Source organism: Marmota monax, unplaced genomic scaffold (assembly GCF_021218885.2).
Source record: "Marmota monax isolate L192 unplaced genomic scaffold, Marmota_monax_Labrador192_F-V1.1 WCK01_AAM20220418_F8-fsc00021, whole genome shotgun sequence".
NCBI classification, from domain to species: domain Eukaryota; kingdom Metazoa; phylum Chordata; class Mammalia; order Rodentia; family Sciuridae; genus Marmota; species Marmota monax.
This window is the reverse complement of record NW_026695228.1, coordinates 1734035-1754201: the sequence shown is the minus strand read 5'-3', so window position 1 is coordinate 1754201 and position 20167 is coordinate 1734035. Positions and strand designations below refer to the sequence as shown.

Here is a 20167-nt window from a genome sequence, read left to right as displayed (position 1 = left end):
CCCTGTGCAACTTATTTTCCTCATCTGTAAAATAAAACTGGAAGTTCCTGCTTCATGGAGCTTACAGTACAGTTAAAATACTGGCTCTTAAAAAATATTTAAATAATCAGTTTCTTTTAACTATTCCTTTTTTTTTTTTAGCCCCAGTGATTGTACAACAGAAGATACAAATAAATCCTTATTAAATTTAGCATAAAGGAGATATTGAATAAGATAATGATTGAATAAGGATGGGTTTTCGGTGGGTAGCAATGGATCTGAACTTAACACAATAAAAACATGTTCTGAGCACACTGGGCACATAGATTGTTGTCATGAGCTTTCCTAAGTCCTTATCTCATCTTTTACTAAGTGCACACCTTGATCTTTTTTCCTTCATAATGTCAAAATGACAAGTCTGAATCTACTGATAGATAGACTCAAACAGAGCTATGAGCCATGTATCCTTGAGAGTTAGGAAGCTAATGAAGATAATTTAGAATGGAACCAGGCAGTTAAATCTAATCAAAAGGTAAGGCAGCATGAACTAAAGCGTTCGTTGAATAGACAGAAGAATCTGATAGTCACAGGACTCTCAACTTGAGATGGTGGGCCATCACCCTGTTTAAGTTTTACAGTCCCTGCCACAGTGACCACCACAAGGCTGAAAGTAAACATTCACCAATGCCTTCCACGATATCTAGTTCTGCATAATCTTCACTAGCCAAAAAGATCATGTTAAAATCATCTAAAATAATATAACTGTCTCATTAAAGAATAAGGCTCTTTTAACCTTGGGAAAATTAGGAAATAAATGTAGGCACTTTTAAGGAAATTATGATATTAATGTTTTATTTTAAATATATGCTTTGTGTGTGGGGGGGGGGGAGGGGGTACTGGGGATTGAATTTACAGGGTCTTGTGCATGTGAGGCAAGCACTCTACCAACTGAGCTATATTCCCAGCCCAATATGCTTGAAATTTTAAGAGTTTAATGTTTAAAAGAATTTTGCCTATGAGAATAACTTTATGAAACCAACATGAAATGTGTTTATTTGATTTAGACATGTAAGGTTGGAATTTTTGAGGTTGAAATTTTTTATACAAAAAATTTCATATATATATATATATATATATATAATTTCTCTCTCTTTCTCTCTCTCTATATATGAGCTGTTAATACAGATTTAACACTTCCATTTTCATAAGTTTAATTTATACATTTGAAAATGATTTCAGTGCACTTAGAAAGATTTTTTATTTTTGGCTTGGCAGTTATTTGTAATTCTTAAAAAGGAAGCTTAATATACTAATTTATAAATTGAAATATTTAAAATAGTTTAAAATTTAAAATTTTAAATAGAACAAAACATTTGTTGGAGTCCCTTTTAAAACCAATATATGTTTTGCCAATTTATCAGTATAACAAAAGATTTATAAGTAGAACTTTAATAAAAACTAGATATGTTAAATTAATTTTAATAAATTAAATGTTACTATTTAAATTAAACATCTGGATAATCTTCTTTTCTATTCCTTAACATCTTCCCACGGAACCAGAAATCTTGCTTTAATACTTCACTATACCTTGCTTTTTCATCTTTTTTGCTTAATCTCCCAGACATGGATTAAGAAGTAGGATGGTAGCTGTTAAAGGTCCCAAACTGTGTGGCTCTGAACCTGTATTGAAATATATCAGAAAAATGACTCCAGGCATGTTTGGTTCCCATGAGAAACTGTAGTAGGAAAAAAAAAAGCGTGGGTGTACTCTTCTCCCACAAAAGCATACAGTGTCCACCATCATGAGGTACATAAAGGAAGGTGATGAGGGGAAAAAACTAAGAAATGGGAAAAAAGAAAAGAGTAACACAAAGCAACAGCAGTGGACAAGTGGAACAAAACAAAAGCCACCAACCCTGAAGTGGAGTGAGCCAGTCGGATAAGCTGAGCCTGAGGTCACTTTAGCAGGACAAACCAAAGCATGACTGTGAAGTATCTTCCCAGTCAGGGGATGGGGAGCCTTGGGTCTGAGTGGCTAAAGATCAAGCCCCTCCATGACCACTGCCATGGGTAACAATCCTGCAGTGGATACTTCAAAACAATTTGAAGAGGGCATTCTGAATGTGCTCTTCTAAAAAAAAAAATGGTACTCATTGGAGCTGATGGCGATGCTAGATATTATGATTTGATCATTACACAATGTGCACATGTATCAAAACATCACACTGTACCCTGTAAGTGGATGCATGGATTATGTGCCATTAAAAACAAAGCTGAAGGAAGAGGGAAGCTGAAGGTAAATGGGAACTACAGAAAAAAAATGGCAAGTTTTTAAGCATTGAACTTATAATGAAAGTATTTGGGAAGATATTTTGTGCCTTTATGCATACAAGTTGCTTCTGTCCATAATGACTGAAAATGACCATCTGTAACCGGTTATGACTGCCAAAATGATATGACATAAAAGGCAATTCCAAGTAAATTGCAGCATTGCATTGCATAGTACATATAATAAATGGCTTAGTTTGAATATATAGAATGGGGTATACACTTTTATTAAAGAACACTTAGCTCCTCACTTACAAGCATTAAAAAAACATCAGTTTGAATGATGTACCAATGTATGGCCTGCTGGGTTGCCCCAGTGGGATGTTGGGGGAGTCATGGAGTAGCTGTAATTCTAGAGACTTAAAAAGTGCACTTGGGTCAAACTTCTAGAAGACTTATGGGACACCAGCAATTTTCAATGGACTTTCTTACTTAAATGTTATGCTTTGATTTATAAATCCAATGGAAAGAAACTGAAATGTGTGTAGGAGGAAAAATGTGAAAATAGGAAGCCAAGAATCAGAGAATAGAATAGGCATTCTGATGTTAATGGGTTATGTCAAGCTACTTCCACAAAAATAAAATTGCCCTGGAGAAAAATGATTTCAAAAAACTAGGCAAGAGTAAGTCAGCCCACACACTCTACCAAAAGGTTATGATTTGACAAAGTCTGGTGTTAGTAGTGGTGTAGATTCCCAGCTCTCTGGGGCAATAGCTAGGTTAAGGTTGGGCAGTGTTATGGTTTAGTTAGGAGGTGTTCCTCAAAACTCGTGTGTGAGAATGCAACGTCATTCAGAGGTGAAATAATCAATGTTAAAATAATCCACTGAGGAAGATTAAAAACTGGGTGATAATCACAGGCAGGTAGGGTGTGGCTGAAGTAGGTCACTGAGGACATGTCTTTGGGGTTTATATTTTCCTGGTGAACAGAGCTCTCCTTGTCTCTCTGCTTTCTGATTGCCAGTCCTGAGATGCTTTCCTCTTCCACACCTATCCGCCATGATGTTCTGCCTCATCTTGGACCCAGAGCAATGAAGCCAGTCATCTATGGACTGAGACCTCTGAAACTGTGGGTCCCAAACAAACTTCCTCTTCTCAACATTGTTCTTTTTTTTTGACTTTATTTTTTTTTAATTTTTATTTTTTTTATTGGTTGTTCAAAACATTACAAAGCTCATGATATATCATCTTTCATACATTTGACTCAATTGAGTTATGAACTCCCATTTTTACCCCAAATACAAATTGCAGAATCACATCGGTTACACACTCACATTTTTTTTTATTTTAATTTTTTATTGTGGGTTGTTCAAAACATTACAAATTTCTTGACATATCATATTCCACACTTTGATTCAAGTGGGTTATGAACTCCCACCTTCACCCCATACACAGATTGCAGAATCACATCAGTTACACATCCATTGATTTACAAATTGCCATACTAGTGTCTGTTGTGCTGTCCGCTGCCTTTCCCATCCTCCACCCTCCCCCCTCCCCACCTCTCCCCTCCCCTCCCTTCCTCTCTCTCTACCTCCTCCACTGTATAACCCTGAGGGTCTCCTTCCATTACCATGCAATTTCCCTTCTCTCTCCCTTTCCCTCCCACCTCTCATCCCTGTTAAATGTTAATCTTCTTCTCCTGCTCTTCATCCCTACTCTGTTCTTAGTTACTCTCTTTATATCAAAGAAGACATTTGGCATTTGTTTTTTAGGGATTGGCTAGCTTCACTTAGCATAATCTGCTCTAATGCCATCCATTTCCCTGTAAATTCTATGATTTTGTCATTTTTTAATGCAGAGTAATACTCCATTGTGTATAAATGCCACATTTTTTTTATCCATTCGTCTATTGAAGGGCATCTAGGTTGGTTCCACAGTCTTGCTATTGTGAACTGTGCTGCTATGAACATCGATGTAGCAGTGTCCCTGTAGCATGCTCTTTTTAGGTCTTTAGGGAATAGACCGAGAAGGGGAATAGCTGGGTCAAATGGTGGCTCCATTCCCAGCTTTCCAAGAAATCTCCATACTGCTTTCCAAATTGGCTGCACCAATCTGCAGTCCCACCAGCAATGTACAAGTGTACCCTTTTCCCTACATCCTCGCCAGCACTTGTTGTTGTTTGACTTCCTAATGGCTGCCAATCTTACTGGAGTGAGATGGTATCTTAGGGTGGTTTTGATTTGCATTTCTCTGACAGCTAGAGATGTTGAGCATTTTTTCATGTACTTGTTGATTGACTGTATGTCCTCCTCTGAGAAGTGTCTGTTCAGGTCCTTGGCCCATTTGTTGATTGGGTTGTTTGTTCTCTTATTGTCTAATTTTTTGAGTTCTTTGTATACTCTGGATATTAGGGCTCTATCTGAAGTGTGAGGGGTAAAAATTTGTTCCCAGGATGTAGGCTCCCATTCACAATATCCTCAAAGAAAATAAAATACTTGGGAATCAACCTAACAAAAGAGGTGAAAGATTTATACAATGAAAACTACAGAATCCTAAAGAGAGAGATAGAAGAAGATCTTAGAAGATGGAAAAATGTACCCTGTTCATGGATAGGCAGAACTAACATCATCAAAATGGCGATATTACCCAAAGTTCTTTACAGGTTCAATGTGATGCCAATTAAAATCCCAACGGCATTTCTTGTAGAAATAGATAAAGCAATCATGAAATTCATATGGAAAAATAAAAGACCCAGAATAGCAAAAGCAATTCTAAGCAGGAAGTGTGAATCTGGAGGTATAGCGATACCAGAGTTCAAACTGTACTACAAAGCAATAGTAACAAAAACAGCGTGGTACTGGTACCAAAACAGGCAGGTGGACCAATGGTACAGAATAGAGGACACAGAAACCAATCCACAAAATTACAACTTTCTTATATTTGATAAAGGGGCTAAAAGCATGCAATGGAGGAAGGATAGCATCTTCAACAAATGTTGCTGGGAAAATTGGAAATCCATATGCAATAAAATGAAACTGAATCCCTTTCTCTCGCCATGCACAAAAGTTAACTCAAAATGGATCAAGGAGCTACATATCAAATCAGAGACACGCCGTCTGATAGAAGAAAAAGTTGGCTACGATCTACATACTGTGGGGGTCAGGCTCCAAATTCCTTAATAGGATGCCCATAGCTCAACATTGTTCTTGACAGGTCCTTTTGGTCACAACAGTGAAAAACCAGACTAAAATAGGCAGGCCTGGCTTTACTTCTTTAAAAAAGTACCATTCAATACTGTCCCGCACTAAGAAATAGCAGACTACTAACACACATGTGTGAATACATTGAGGCAAAGGAGGTAGATACAAGAGTATATTATATGGTTCCAATTTGTAAGAGATTAAAATACAGTTTGAAACTAATCTATGGTATCAGCAAGTATAAGAATATCTCAGGAGTCAGTAGTGAATGACTGCAACATGGTATGAAGGAAATTTTGTGGCAATGGAAATATTCTATATTATTATCTGAATGCTGGTTATATGTACACATTTATAAAAAAAATCACAAAACTTGAGGGTTGTGCAATTCCACTATATTTAAATTACATTTCACTGAAGAACGTTAATATAAACACACATACAATGAGATCTTACTACAAACTTACCATAGTAGCTAAATTAAAAATAATAGAAATCACCTGGCAGGAATGACAAGTAGCTGGAACTGTCAGACATAGCTGCTGAAATTATAAATTTGTAGAATAAAATTGGGGAAAATGTCGGCAGTATCTCTTACAACTAAATATCACTGGTGTTATGGCCCAGAAAATTCCCTCCTAGGGATGTATACCCAGCAGAAACATTCACACAAACATATCAAAGATAAGTAAAGGAAGTATAATTATAAAAGGGGATTTATCAGGTTGGCTTATACAACCAGTGGCTGGATAGTCCCCAATGGCCATCTGCAGGCTGGAGAGCTAGAAGAATCAGTAGCTGCACAGTCCAAGAGGCTAAAGCCCCAGAACAAGAGGTATAAACCGTGCTACCCTAGTCCAAGACTGAAGTCTTCTGGAGAATCACTGTCAGAGTCTGCTTTGGAAGAGTGAAGAAGTGAGAGTCCAATATCCTCAGACAATCATAGCAGCAATCAAGAACCCATTCAAGAAGAATAAAGCTTGCATCTGCTGCTGCTTCCTTGTTCTTCCAACTTTTATTTCATCCGAGCCATCATCCTATTGGACAGTGCTGCCCATGCTTAAGGAAGGTCTCCATTTCAGTTGGCTATCCCACATGCCAATCATTACTAGATACACCCTCATTGACACACCCATAAACCTCTTCATCGTGGTCATCTCTTAATCCAATCAAGTTGACAATTCAAATTAATCATTACAAGTACACAACTTTTTGCATATTTTTTTTCAATGACATCCAACTGGAAACTACCTAACCAACCATCAAAAGAAGAATGAATAAGGAAATTATGAAATAGTAACACATGGAAAACCACAGAGCAATGAGAAGAAATGATAATTTCGAGCAGCAAGGTGAGTGAATCTCACTAATATAATATTGAGCAAATGGAGCTACACCTGAAAGAGTACATCCTGGATGGTGCCCCACATATAAAGTAATGAAATGTGCAAAATTCATCTATAAGGTTAAAAACTAAAATAATTGTTATTATGGGAGCCACTGTGATGAGAAAGAAGTAGAAAGGAAACTTTTCAGGGTGCTGATCATATTCTCTCTTTTATGATCTGAGTTTTGTTTACATAAATGTACTGCTTACAACAATTCATGGCCCTATACAACTATTATAGGTATACCTTCCTATGTGTGGTACATACATGTTTGATTTTTTACAAAGTAAAAACACAGTGTCTGATTGTACTGTTCATTAGCTTTTGTGTCTTCATCTGCCTTTGACTTCAGACCTGCAATCACACTTTTCTGTTTCCTTAGCAGCCACACTTTTCCATGTATGGTTCCTTTTTCCCAACTGTGTTATCTATTTTGCTTTTACATTGCTGTTCACAGTCTCCAGTGCAGCTAAGAAATTTCCTCAGTCAACCAAACGAACAACCTAAGACCCAGCCCAGTATCTAGCTCTCAGTTGGCACTCAGCATTGATTTAATCAATAAACACATAAAGAGAAATCATCAGACACTCCCAACAGCTGTTCTCTACTGCCTTTATCTGGCTGTGTTGACCTTGATTCTAAGAAGTGTTGGTCTTGGCTAACAGGAAAGAGAAAGCATTACATTAACTGAGTGAGAGCCGTCAGAAGTGAGGAATGTGCGCAGGTGTTTCCAACCCTGGTTTGTATCTGCTACCTAAATCACAGGATGGGAACCCAGAAGCACACTGAGAATCTCAAGAGACTAGTTACTGTGTCACTAGGAGGATTGTGGGTAGTGATATTGCTATATTAAATTGTAAGTCTTCAGTGGTATGAATTCTTCAGGTATATAAAAAATAATCTTAGAATTTAGCAACTGTGTCACTAAGGAATAAATACAGTAGTGCAAATTGAAAATGTAATCACAGGAGACTATGGAAACTTTGAGGCCCAGACTCAAGAAATGTGGAAAGTGCTGAGAAATGTAGACAGAGAAAGACCTGCTATTTTCCTGACTGGAAGTGTGAGGGAATTCATCACCCTGACATTCCCTTTTGAATGAAATTCACCCAGAATGACTCTCTGTCCACCCCACACCCAGAGACCCCCAAAGCTTGCTCTTGAATCATAATGTAAGACCAGGGAAAATGGCCTTAGGGAAGATGCAATTATCTAAGCTCTGTGCTCATGTTTTGCACCACTAATGGCCTCAGTTTTGAGCTACTCTATGAGAACTTCTTCTGTGACACATTTCAGAACATTTGGAAGCCTAAAAGAAGTCCCAAAGACCCTGGGAGAGCTATGACTGTGGAGGTAATGGCTCCTGAAGTTTGGGGTTAAGTTAAGTAAGTTAAGTTAACTCCAGGGGCTGGAGTTGTGGCTCAGTGGTAGAGCACTTGCCTAGCATGTGTGAGGCACTGGGTTCGATTCTCAGCACTGTATATAAATAAATAAAATAAAGGCCCATTGACAACTAAAAAAAAATATTTTTTTTTAAATAAAGCACCCCAAACTGATGTTGAATGTGGAAACTTTTCATACAAGAGGATTAAATAAAATGGATAAAGAAAGTGCTCATTAGAGTGTCTGGTATGTGGTAGGTGATAAATAAATGGTAGGTTAATAACTAGTATAATGGAGGAATTAACAGGGAACTGCTACCTCATCAATGGGAACAAGACTTTAAAAGAAATGCTTTAACTGATGAATAAGAGACATTTGTAGCTATCACTCTCGTTTGGGGAATGCTAAGGCAGCTGCTAAAGAGATTGAAATTAATTTGCTGGCCTTCACCCTTAAGGCAGATAAACACTGCCCATGTTTACTTTACCCATTTGCTCAGCAAACTCTTTCATCCATGGAATTGATCCACAGTGAAAGGATAAATTTCAGCCCAGCCCTCTGGAAATAGAGAAAATTATAGATGAGAGGATTTCACACCAGCACAATCTGTATATTATAGGACAAAGCTTGGTACCAATGATAGTGTTATTTTCTTAGCCAGGAGCAGAGCTTGTACCCAAGGCTGTACTGTTAATGGCAACATTAAAAAACGTGGAGACTAGACAACCTTTTACAGCCTCTATGGCACCTCAAGGCCAGTGCTTCCTCTATGGCTGGCACAGCTACCAGACTGCAGGCTTCAGGGCTAGCTTTGCTGCTAGTAAATTGTTAGCAGGTATAAGATTGATGACCTCCTTCTTTGGCATCAGGGCCAAGCAGAATGGTTGGGTTATCAAAGCTTTTAGGGGAGATGCAATTATCTAGGATCTGCAGAGGCTACCAAAGGGTAAATAAAAACCTCTCCCAGTCACTATTCCAATTCCTCCAGTGCTGTCCTTTCTTCTGTTCTCATTTCTCCATTTCACACCTGACAGGAGCTTCCTTTTTCTGGTCACTAGCTAGAGAGGAGGTTAAACAAAAGGAATCTCATTATGCTCTTCTCAAGTTCCACCTATAATAGCAGGAACATGTTTTTCAAAAAGCCTTTCTTTGAAACATGAATCCACATTTAATTCTGTTCACTTTGAGAGGTATTTAGTAAGCATTCTCAATGCTTCTAGAACTTTGTAGTCAATTAGTAGGGATCAGAAGAGTCCAACGTATGGAAATGAATGGTGTAAAGACATAAAATGAATACGAATTGCCAGATAGGTTGTCTTTACCTGGTGATCTTGAAGGTTGGGTATAAGTTGGTTAATAGTTTGAAATATATTTGACAATTTTGATTATATGATTTCACTTAGTGGTGCATAGGCAGGCACTAAGGTATTAATTCCCACTGATCTAAAATTCTGGTTGTCCCTCCATTACTGCATTTATGATATGGTACTGCAACTCTGTACCATGCTCGGCTCTAGTCTTAGACCTTTGTTAGAGTAATAAGTGTCTTTGGGCAAGTTCATAAAATCTTGAAACTTTATCCATAAAATAGGAAAATTGTTCAATATATATGAAAGCCTGGGGCACCATGGGTGTTGAATTGGAGGTAGGACTAGTTGGGACACAGTCAAGTCTGAACCCTTGTGGCAGCATCCCAGAGCCTCTTGCTGGCCTCTCCTCACCAAGAGTGGAGGCCAGTACTGTCCTGACTCATGTCTTGGGTAAATACATCCCCACAAAGGCACATTCAGAGAAGGCTTTGAGAAGATGCAACCAGGTGTGCTGCCAGTTTGGTTTGCTAAACTGTGGGGCACTTTAAATAACTCTTTGCTTAAGTTTCTGTGGTTTTCATGATTAGTGTTTTTATGCCTCCCAAGTCTCTTGAGCAAAGGGCAATGCCCGCTAGAAGATTCCAACTTCACATTTCTGAAACATATAGGAGAACATGAAAAGCCCTGAAAATGCCACAGTGACACTTCCAGCAAGACCTCAGGGATGAGTTGGGGCTTTATGTACTATTCAAGAGTCCCCTCTCTCTTTCTCTAAGCTGTTCCTACCTCTTTCATTCTTGTGCCAAATTCTGCCCAAAAAGGGCTTTTCCACTTACTCCCACCCGCCTACAAAGGTCTCTCTGATTCCCACACCTCCACCCTCTATGATTTTGCACATCCAGAGCCAAATCATCTATCTTACGCTTCAGAAAACTCAGTTGAAGCTTATCAATACATGCTGTATTGATTCACCCTCTCTTTCTTCATCCAAAGTTTATTTTTGCCCTGCTTTCTTTCTCATTACTATAATCAGCGCAGTAATAGCAATAAAAACTGATGGTTATTGAAGGTTCCTTGCATGCTAGGCACTGTATTTAGTAGCACTCATCCATTTTTCCATTTTAATCTTCACTAACTTGGTACAAGGTAGTCTTCATCATCTCATTTTAATTTCAAGGATGCAAGTGGAGTAATCAACCCACAATGGCACAGGTAACTCGTGGCAGAACTGGAATCAGAATCCAGGTGCTATCTTCCCAACAGACCTGTATGCTGTGCTGCCTAGCTGTCTCCCTGAGCTTTATGGAACTTTTGAAACATATGTTTTGTTCTTTGCCACCAATATAGATAATAAGTGTTTAGCCATTTGCAAAAATGTTCCTTTGGCAAACAGGTTGGCTCTCAGTAGAATTTAATGAGTGACCTCACTAGGATTCAAACCCCCAGATGATACCTTTTGTATTGGGGAGGCACTGAAGGGTTTTGTTATATTTTATTAAAAAAAACAATTTTATTTAATAATTAAAAGTAAAATTATTTATCTTATTTAAGACATATCTTCATATACAGAGTTATAATAATAGCAAACATTTATATGATGCTTGTAATGTCATAGGCCTTATCTAAACACTTTGGATATAATAGCTTATTTAATTTTACAACACATTATGAGGTAGGCTTTATATTGCTATCTTTGTCATACAGATAAGGAAACTATGGTGCGAAGAGGTTAAGTGATTGCTAGAAATGAAATTCTGATGGAGTATTTGACTCTGGAATCCATGAGCCTAACCGCAGTCAGTCCTCCACCCTCCCCTGTATTGCCCCTGTTCTCTCCTTACCCCTATCTATCATTTGTTTTCAAGGTAGGGGGACCATCCACACAACTCCCCACTAGGTTAATTTCTATTTTTTTTTTTTTAGTTGTAGATGAACATAATGACTTTAATTGATTAATTAATTAAATAATTTATTTGATCCCAAGGATCAAATCCAGTGCCTCACATGTGCTAGGAAAGTGCTCTACTACTGAGCCACACCCCCATCCCTTCAATTTCTAATTTTAATTATTGCATTTCCCCATATTCCTGTTCTCTTCTACTCATTTTCTGAAGAAGGGCTGTGCCCATTTTTAATCAAAGATAGCAGAATTTTGGTGCTTAGAGTCTCTTTGTCTCCAGTTTGGGGAGTTTGTTGCTGATTCTAGGACAAAAGGAAATGTTCTACTCGATTTTCTGCATTGCTTACTGAGTGTCCATTAAGTGCTGGGCTTAGTACAGAGCTAGAGTCCAAATATGCATCAGTCAGGGATTCCTCTCTGAAGAGAAAACTAGTTTTGTTGGAGAAATAAGATATGCTATAATTATTCTAAGGTAAGGTTAAACATTACTGACTTACAAACTTCTGCAAGGGCAGAAGGCACAATCTGCTATGGAATTTGTCAGAAACACCCCAAATAGAGAAACCAGGAAGAAGACAGTTGGGTAGAGTGATGGAGGATGAGTCCCTCATGGGCCATTTTCCTCATTGGATTGCCATATACATGTGTTAGAAGGATCTTTCACATTATTTAATCTGAACCATCCAAGTTCCCAGATGAGGAGAGAGCAAAGTTTCCTTCCAAGGTCATACTGTTAATATTTGAGGCAAGGCTTACTAGGATCCTGACTCTTAGGCTTAGCTCCTTCTTTTATAGCACGTGGTCCCCCAAAGCTAAGACATCTTCAAGTTCCAGGGTCATCTTCTGATCAAGTACTGACCATCTTCATCTTGATCTATTTTCCCAGGTGAGATCAGAAAAATGAGGCCTTGTGCATATGCTTTAGTTTCAATTAAACACATGCAGACCCCTACCTGTTCTTGATGATTTGCCAGAAATGATCAATCATATCTCACTAATTCTCCCTGGAAGCTCTTTAAAAATCCTGGAACAAATAATATTCCATCCCTAACTCTATCTGTTCACTACACATTCTTTTCTTTCCCATACTTTCTATCAACATGCCAAATCTCCTTTAATCTCCTTTGAACTATTGACTCTTTCTCCTTTTTGATGTTTTACTTATAATTATGCATAAGCACTGATGGAAAACAGCTAAAGTTTGGAGACAGTTCATCCCCAGTGTTATTATTTAACCTTTGCAGAGTGCTATATGTTTGTAGAACACTTACGTGATAATTAACTTCTTCACCAATCCTCTTGGAAGGGTGCCAGGTTATTTATTTCTAGGACCAAGTAATAAAATTTGATAATAATGGTTCTGTAAGACTGTAAAGGACTTCAAAAGATCACAAAAGTGGGCATTCTGCTTCTAGAAAAGCCTACAGTGAAGCTTCCCTGACATCTTTCTCCCAACTGCTATTCACTGGCCTCTTGTGCTCAATGATTATAAGTTCTTCAGGAGTAACTGGCACCAACCACTGACCTTGAAATCACAGCCTTCAATCCCTTCTTGCCAGTAAGAAATTTAAAGTATGAGCTTTTTGCATTTTCATTTTCATTTCTCATATCCATCCATTAAAAGTTAACGTCTCCAATTCATCCTGTTACCAGGTAGGTGAAAAGTCATTGTGACCTCCTCTGTTCAACAGAGCTCTCCGTTATTGGATTCTATATATCTGTCATGTGGGATTTTAGGTACAGAATATCATGGGAAAGAATGGAAGGAACAAAGGAACTTACATTTTTTTTTTTTTTGCATAGCAACTATGGGTGGCTCATTTTGTAGCCATTTTGCAAACTTGATTTCTGGGAGTGTCAACATGGTAGCCATTCTTGATAAATCTATTTTTAGAAGTGAAAAACACCTAAGGCTGAGAGAAATTCAGTAACTTTCCCAAGGTCAAACAGCTCTGAAGTAGTGAACCACCATTCAAGTAGGATTGGGTTGACTCCAAAGCCAAGATATTTGTGTATGACAATCCTTGGAGTTTTGAAAGACCTGGGGACTAGGGATTAAAAAGGATCCTGTCCTAGCAATGCAACTCTCCCTAATATGGAAACAATACCTGAGTTTCCCCTGAATAACCTTCCTCCCTCTACTTTAGACTCACATGATGTAGCTAGGGCTACTGATTCCCCCCACCCCAAGGTGAAATGTCGGTTAGCTGAACATCATGGTCATGCTCAGGTGGCTCTGCTCTGCTCCACATAATCTCTCATCCTCCAGCAGACTACCCAGTCTTGTTCTCATACTAAAGGCAGGTTTCCAGTAGAGAAAGAAAGAAATGGGCAAACTCATTTCCAAGATTTGGATTACATTTACGTAGTCACTGTTCCATTGGAGCAGTCAAGTCTTATGACTGGTCTGGAGTCTGCATGGGATGGGCTGACAAAATCGCAGGGTAAACGAATTGAAGCCTTTAATACAATGCAGTCATAACTTCAGGAAGTTATGGACCCACACTGTGGCTGTTCTCAGGTGGCTTTTCTGCAATTCTGCCCATAAATCCTAAAGTCCATTCAAGCCATCTGCCATGAACCTTGTTTTCTATCAGAATTCTAGCATGCTTGTGATCTAAAAGGATAAAACAACTAAAAAATGATCTCTCCTCCCCTAGATTTCAAGGAGTGCTATCATCAACAGGATCTATATGACTATTTACTGTTTAACCTTAATTTATTAGTTTGATAGAATTTTACTTTTTGACCCTGATCCAAGACCTCACCAGGAATATAAATGGATAGAAAACATATGGCAAGGCTGTTGAAGTTAAAGGTGTTTTTTGGATACAGAAAACCTGACTCCCCCTCTATGTTGATAACCTGAGGAAAATCATATAGTATTTCTAGTTTCCCGTTTCTGAAGTAAGGGCATTCAGTTAGGGGGATTCTGATGGTAACCAGAAGGAACCTGTAGGTCAATAGCTTAAATTTATTTTTTATTCAACAGTAATGTGTAAAGATCAATTTGGATAAGATTATAGGAAATTACTAGAAAAATGGCTGAGAAACAGATATTTAGGTCACACCTTCTGAAATCTAACAGCCTATCTGCAAGGAAAATAAATATTGGTTATCTGATATAGTGGTAATATGAAGGGGGTTATAGAGAATGGGCAGAATTCCTAACTCAGATTTGGATTATAGTCCTTCTGGAGATGACATCCATATTGCTGCTTGAAATGGAGACAGAAGATAGAGGCAAGGGGACAGGGAATGAGATAGAAAGAAAAGGAGTAAATTTTTTTCTCAAAAATATTCACTCCTGGGCTGAATCTGTAGCTCAGTGGCAGAGTGCTTGCCTAATATGTGTGAGACACTGGGTTTGATCATCAGCACCACATAAAAATAAATAAAGGCATTCTGTCCATCTACAACTACAAAAAAATATTATTCCTTCCCTCACTCCTACTTCTGTGGGCAGAATGGACATGCCTTCCCTTGATCCTGTTCAATTTCTTTTCTTTTCTTTTCTTTTTTTTTTGCTGGGGTGGGATTGAACTCAGGGACACTCGACCATTGAGCCACATCCCCAGCCCTATTTTGTTTTTTATTTAGAGACAGGGTCTCACTGAGTTGCTTAGTGCCTCACTTTTGCTGAGGCTGGCTTTGAACTCACAATCCTCCTGCCTGAGCCACTGGGATTACAGATATGGGCTCCCTGCCTGGCGATTCTGTGCAATTTCTTTTGGTCAATGGGATGTGGTCAGAAAAGACAATGTGCAAGTTCAATGCCTTGGTGTAGGAAGACTTCACTTGGTTCCCCGTGCACTTTCTTACTTCTGTACAATAACCATAAGAGTTTACTCAAGCCAGTGTTGATGGCCCAAGGAAGATGAGTGACATGTGGAGATGACCTGAGCCCAAACCTTCCAGGCACAGCCAAGTTTACTGGCCTCACACCTTGAAGCAGTGTTCCTCAGCCCATCAAACAATCAGCTGAGCCACAACTGGCTTACTTTATGAATGAGCCCAGATGAGGTCAACAAAACTGTCTTAGCCAGCTTGCAGTCATGTGAGCGACAGGAGGTTATCTTTGGATAAACCACTGAAATTCTGCAGTATTTATATAGCATTGTTGTTAAGAGCTGACTGATGTAGGAACTCTGTTTCTTACCACATTTTATGCAGAGGCTTTGAAGAAGAGAACATATAAAAATCTATACCATGTGTAGCAAAAGACAGCATAGTTAATGGATTAGTTTCTTAGGGGTGCATAACAAATGATCATAACTAGATGACTTAAAACAGCAGAAATTTATTTTTCCATGAAGTTCTGGAGGCCAGAAGTCCCAAATCAGAATTTTAGCAGGGCTATACTCTTTTCAAAGGCTCTTGGGGATAATTCTTTTCTTCTTTCTTTTTTGGTACCAGGGATTGAACTCAGGGTTGTTTTATCACTGAGCTACAGTCCTTTCTATTTTTTTTTTTTTAATTTTGAGACAGGGCCCTTATAAGTTGCTGAGGCTGGTCTTGAGGATGCAGTCCTCTTGCCTAGCCTCCTGAGTTGCTGGAATTGCAGGCGTGAACCACTATGCCCCAGCTTTTGGGAATACTTATTGCATGTAACTTCTGTTTTCTGGTGGCCCCTGGTATTCTAAGGCTTCTGGTAGCATAATTTCCACACTCTGCCTTTGTTTCCCCATGGGCTGCTTCCCCATATCTCTATACCTCAAACCTCCTCTCCCTTTTCTCATAAGGACACAAATCACTGTGGGATTAAAGTGGGACCTTAAGGCTCACTTTGAATCTAGGATGATTTCATCCTGGGATCCTTAACCTAGTTATATCTGCAAAGATCCTATTTCTAAATTAAATCACATTCACAGATACTGAGGGTTAAGACTTAGACATATTGTTTTTGAAAACACTATTCAAACCTCTACAGCCTATATGAGGAATTAAAAGGAATTCAGTAGAGCACGACTCAATACCTTGCCTATTAAGTGGGGATTACACTTGGTAACCTACCTCATGTACTGGGAGGATTAGAGTCAATGATGTAGAAAGCATTAAAACATTATCTGGCATATGGTAAATGGCTGATAAATAGTTATCATTATCACCATCATTATTAATTATTGTTATTTATTGCTAGTGCTGTTATTGTTGTTATCACTATTTGGAGAATGATTACTGGTTTACAAACTTCCAAGAATCATGTGAAAATAAAATGGTATGCTAATTGGCAAAGCATTTTTGAAAAGTATTTTTTAAGTATCAAAATAATTTAAAATGTTTCTGAAAAATTCTCATGTGTGTACATTTTTAATAAAGCAAATCGCATTAAACATAATGCCAGTGCTAAATGGGGAGACATGTTAGGTAAATCTTTTCATAAAGTGAAATTTTTTTTAAAAATGTGATTTTTTTTTTCAATGAGCCAGACCTTGTATAAATCTGTTGACTGAAAGAGGAGTACATCTGCTCACTTCACTGCTGTTCATGCAACGTGCTACAAAACTGATGTAAAAGTGAAACTTTTTATTGAAACAACAAAATTGAGACAAGAGCACAAGCTAGTATTGTTCTTGGCTGGAATCCTTGGGAACCCTGCACACTCCCACATAAATATACCATTGTCATATTTTCTAATGTAAATGCTTATTTTTCTTCTTTTGGGATGCCTTTTATATGGAGCATGGTCTTTGAAAACATGTTAAAAGCTCTCCCACGGTTTTTTCAGGAACCTTCTCAAATGAGCCTGGGAAATGTCCTTTTTGCTAAACAGTGGGAGGAAATGACTTAGTTCACCTTTTAAAATATGAACATTAGGTTTTATTGATGAAATGCAAACTCAGTAGGACTCAGGGTTGCTGTTTCTGGTCTGGTTTCACTTGTGGGCTGAGAAAGCATTCTTTAGGACTGTGATCTGCCAGGCCTTCTGCCAAGTGCTGGAGCAGGGATTTTTTTTTTTTTTTTAATTTCCAATGCATACGTAGAGTTAAGTATTACAGACAGATGAGAAATTCAAGCACTGAACAGTGTAATGAATCTTTTAATGGTTCTATTGAGAAAGTAATATAGAGATTGCTGCTACCTCTGATTCCTTGCTGCCAGCCTGAGATCGCCTGGAGGTCTTCTTTCTGGGTGCTGCTATCACAGAAGAAACTGCTGCCCTGGATGCAACTGAACCGACACTGCTACTGACCCCCAGAGATCACCTGGTGATGCTGCCCCCACAGCTGCAGTTGCAGCTGTCACTGCAGCCTCAGCTACTGCTGACCCAGTGCCTGCTACTAACCACCACCACCACTATTGCTACTACCATGGCCTAGACGGGGAGACTCCAGGTTTGGTTGCATGGTTGTACCCATTTTGGGACACCAGCCAGGGCCTGGGGCCTGGGTGCCAGCAGGTTTACCACCATAAGAACCTCTGTCTGGAGACTCCAGCTGGGACCTGCAGGTCTAGTGTGGGGATGCCTGCAGGTTTGAAGGAGCCTGGGATCTTCCTACAGAGCATGCTGGTGGCCCTTGTCTTGCTGCTACATCTCAGGGTTGCTCCTTTGCATGAGTGTATCCCTGGTGGTCTCTCTGCAAGTGGGAGCAGCACTGAGATCTTGGGTCTGCAGCATGGTGGAGCCTGAGGTATCTGAAGCCCAGATCGGTGGGATAGAGACTGGGTTTGCAAGGGCTGATCTGGGTTTGGTGATCCTGACAGACATCCAAGACAGGGCTGAGAAATTGTTGAATATTGACAGAGACAGTTTGACTTTCCAGCAAGATTTATTTTATTTTTTGATTCACTAATCTCTCTACCATATTTGGGACAATATTTTTTATACATCAGTGTGTGGAGGACAATGACATATGAATATTGTTTAGCATCTTTTTTGTATTCTTATGTCTTTAATTTTCTCTCTTTGTTCATATTTTTCCTCTCTCTTGTATTTTCTTTCCAGCTTTTTTTCCAATCATTAGCCAACCTCTGCCAGCTCCTCTTCCATTCTTCCTGTGAATTTTTACTTTTAGATTTTTTATTTCTCCTTTGTGAGTATTGCATACTGCACTACCTCTGTTCTCTCATCCACCATTTGAAATTGTAAAACGTTTTAACAAATATTTTGTTTGTACTATAGATAGTTATTGAACTCATAATTTTGGTTTAATGGGAGAAAGCAGTAGATGCTTTAATGGGGGCTACTAGGTTTAAGGCTATATATTTTGTACACTGGGTGCTACTGATATTGGTCCAACCAGTAAAGGTGAAGCACTGGAAACCTTCAGGGACACTATAGGTCTACAGGGTCGAATTTATACTGCCTTATAGCTATACTTTTAGATGGGAAAACACACTAACTACATGAAAAAACAAGGGAATAAAGTACCCTAAGCAAACCAAGATGCTTTGACAACAGAAGCCACTGATAACATAATAGAAGAAATGTCCAAGAAGGAGTTCAGATTGTATATAATTAAATTGATATGTGAATTAAAGGCTAGTATAAGGAGAGAAGTCAAAGAAAAAATACAGGAAGTGAAAGACCACTTTAATGAAGAGTTAGAGATCGAGAAATAAAACTAGGCAGAAATCCTGGAAATGAAGGAATTAGTAAACCAAATTATAAATTCAATAGTAAGCATCATCAACAGACTAGATTACTTTCATGACAGAACATCAGACAATGAAGACGAAATATATAATCTTGAAAGTAGAATTTAATATGTGAAGAAGATGGTAAGAAACCATGAACAGAACATCCCAAAATTATGGGATAACATGAAAAGGCCAAATTGAAGAGTTATCAGACTAGATGAAGGAGCAGAAATACAAATTAAAGAAATGCACAGTCTTTTCAATTATATAATAGCAGAAAATTTCCCAAAACTAAAGAATGGAATGAAAAATCAAATACAAGAGGCCTACAGGACCCCAAATGTACAAAATTACAGCAGACTCACACCAAGAAACATTATAATGAGAATGACTAACACACAGAATAAAGATAAAATATTAAAGGCTGTGAGAGAAAAAAAATCAAATTACATATAAGGGGAAACAAATTCAGGTCTCAACTGATATCTCAACCCAGACCCTCAAAGCTAGGAGGTCCTGGAATAATATATTTCAAGCTCTGAAAGAAAATGTATGCCAACCAAGAATTTTATATCCAGCCAAAATTAAGTTTCAGATTTCAAGATGAAATTAAAACATTCCATGATAAACAAAAATTTTAAAAATTAACAAATAGAAAGCCTACACTACAGAGCATTCTTAACAGAATATTCCATGAGGATGAAGTGAAAAAAAAATAAAATTGCTGGAAAAAAAAGTGAAAACCAGCAAAGGGAGGATCTGCACTAAAAGGACATTCAACCAAATGAGAAGCTAAGACAAATCAAAAACCAGAAATAAATCAAAATGACATAGAATATAAATCATATCTCAATAATAACCTTGAATGTTAATGGCCTAAACTCATCAATCAGAAGACACAGACTGGCAGATTGGATTAAAAGGCAAAACCCAACAATATGCTGTCTTCAAGAGACTCACCTCATGGGCAAAGACATCCACAGGCTGAAGGTGAAAGGATGGGAAAAAACTTATCACTCATATGAATTGTGTAAACAAGCAGGGGTTTCCATTCTCATCTCAGATAAAGTAGACTTCAAACCAAAGTTAATCAGAAGAGACAAAGAAGGACACTTCATACTTCTTAAGGGAAATATATATATAAGCAGGACATAA

The 20167-nt window shown here is 38.3% G+C and overlaps 1 pseudogene; it reads left to right on the top strand.

Moving 5' to 3' along the window:
- The window catches only part of LOC124087608 (RNA cytosine C(5)-methyltransferase NSUN2-like), a 102542-nt pseudogene extending 84791 nt beyond the window's left edge, over positions 1-17751 (top strand).
- Positions 17752-20167: the final 2416 nt, after the last annotated feature.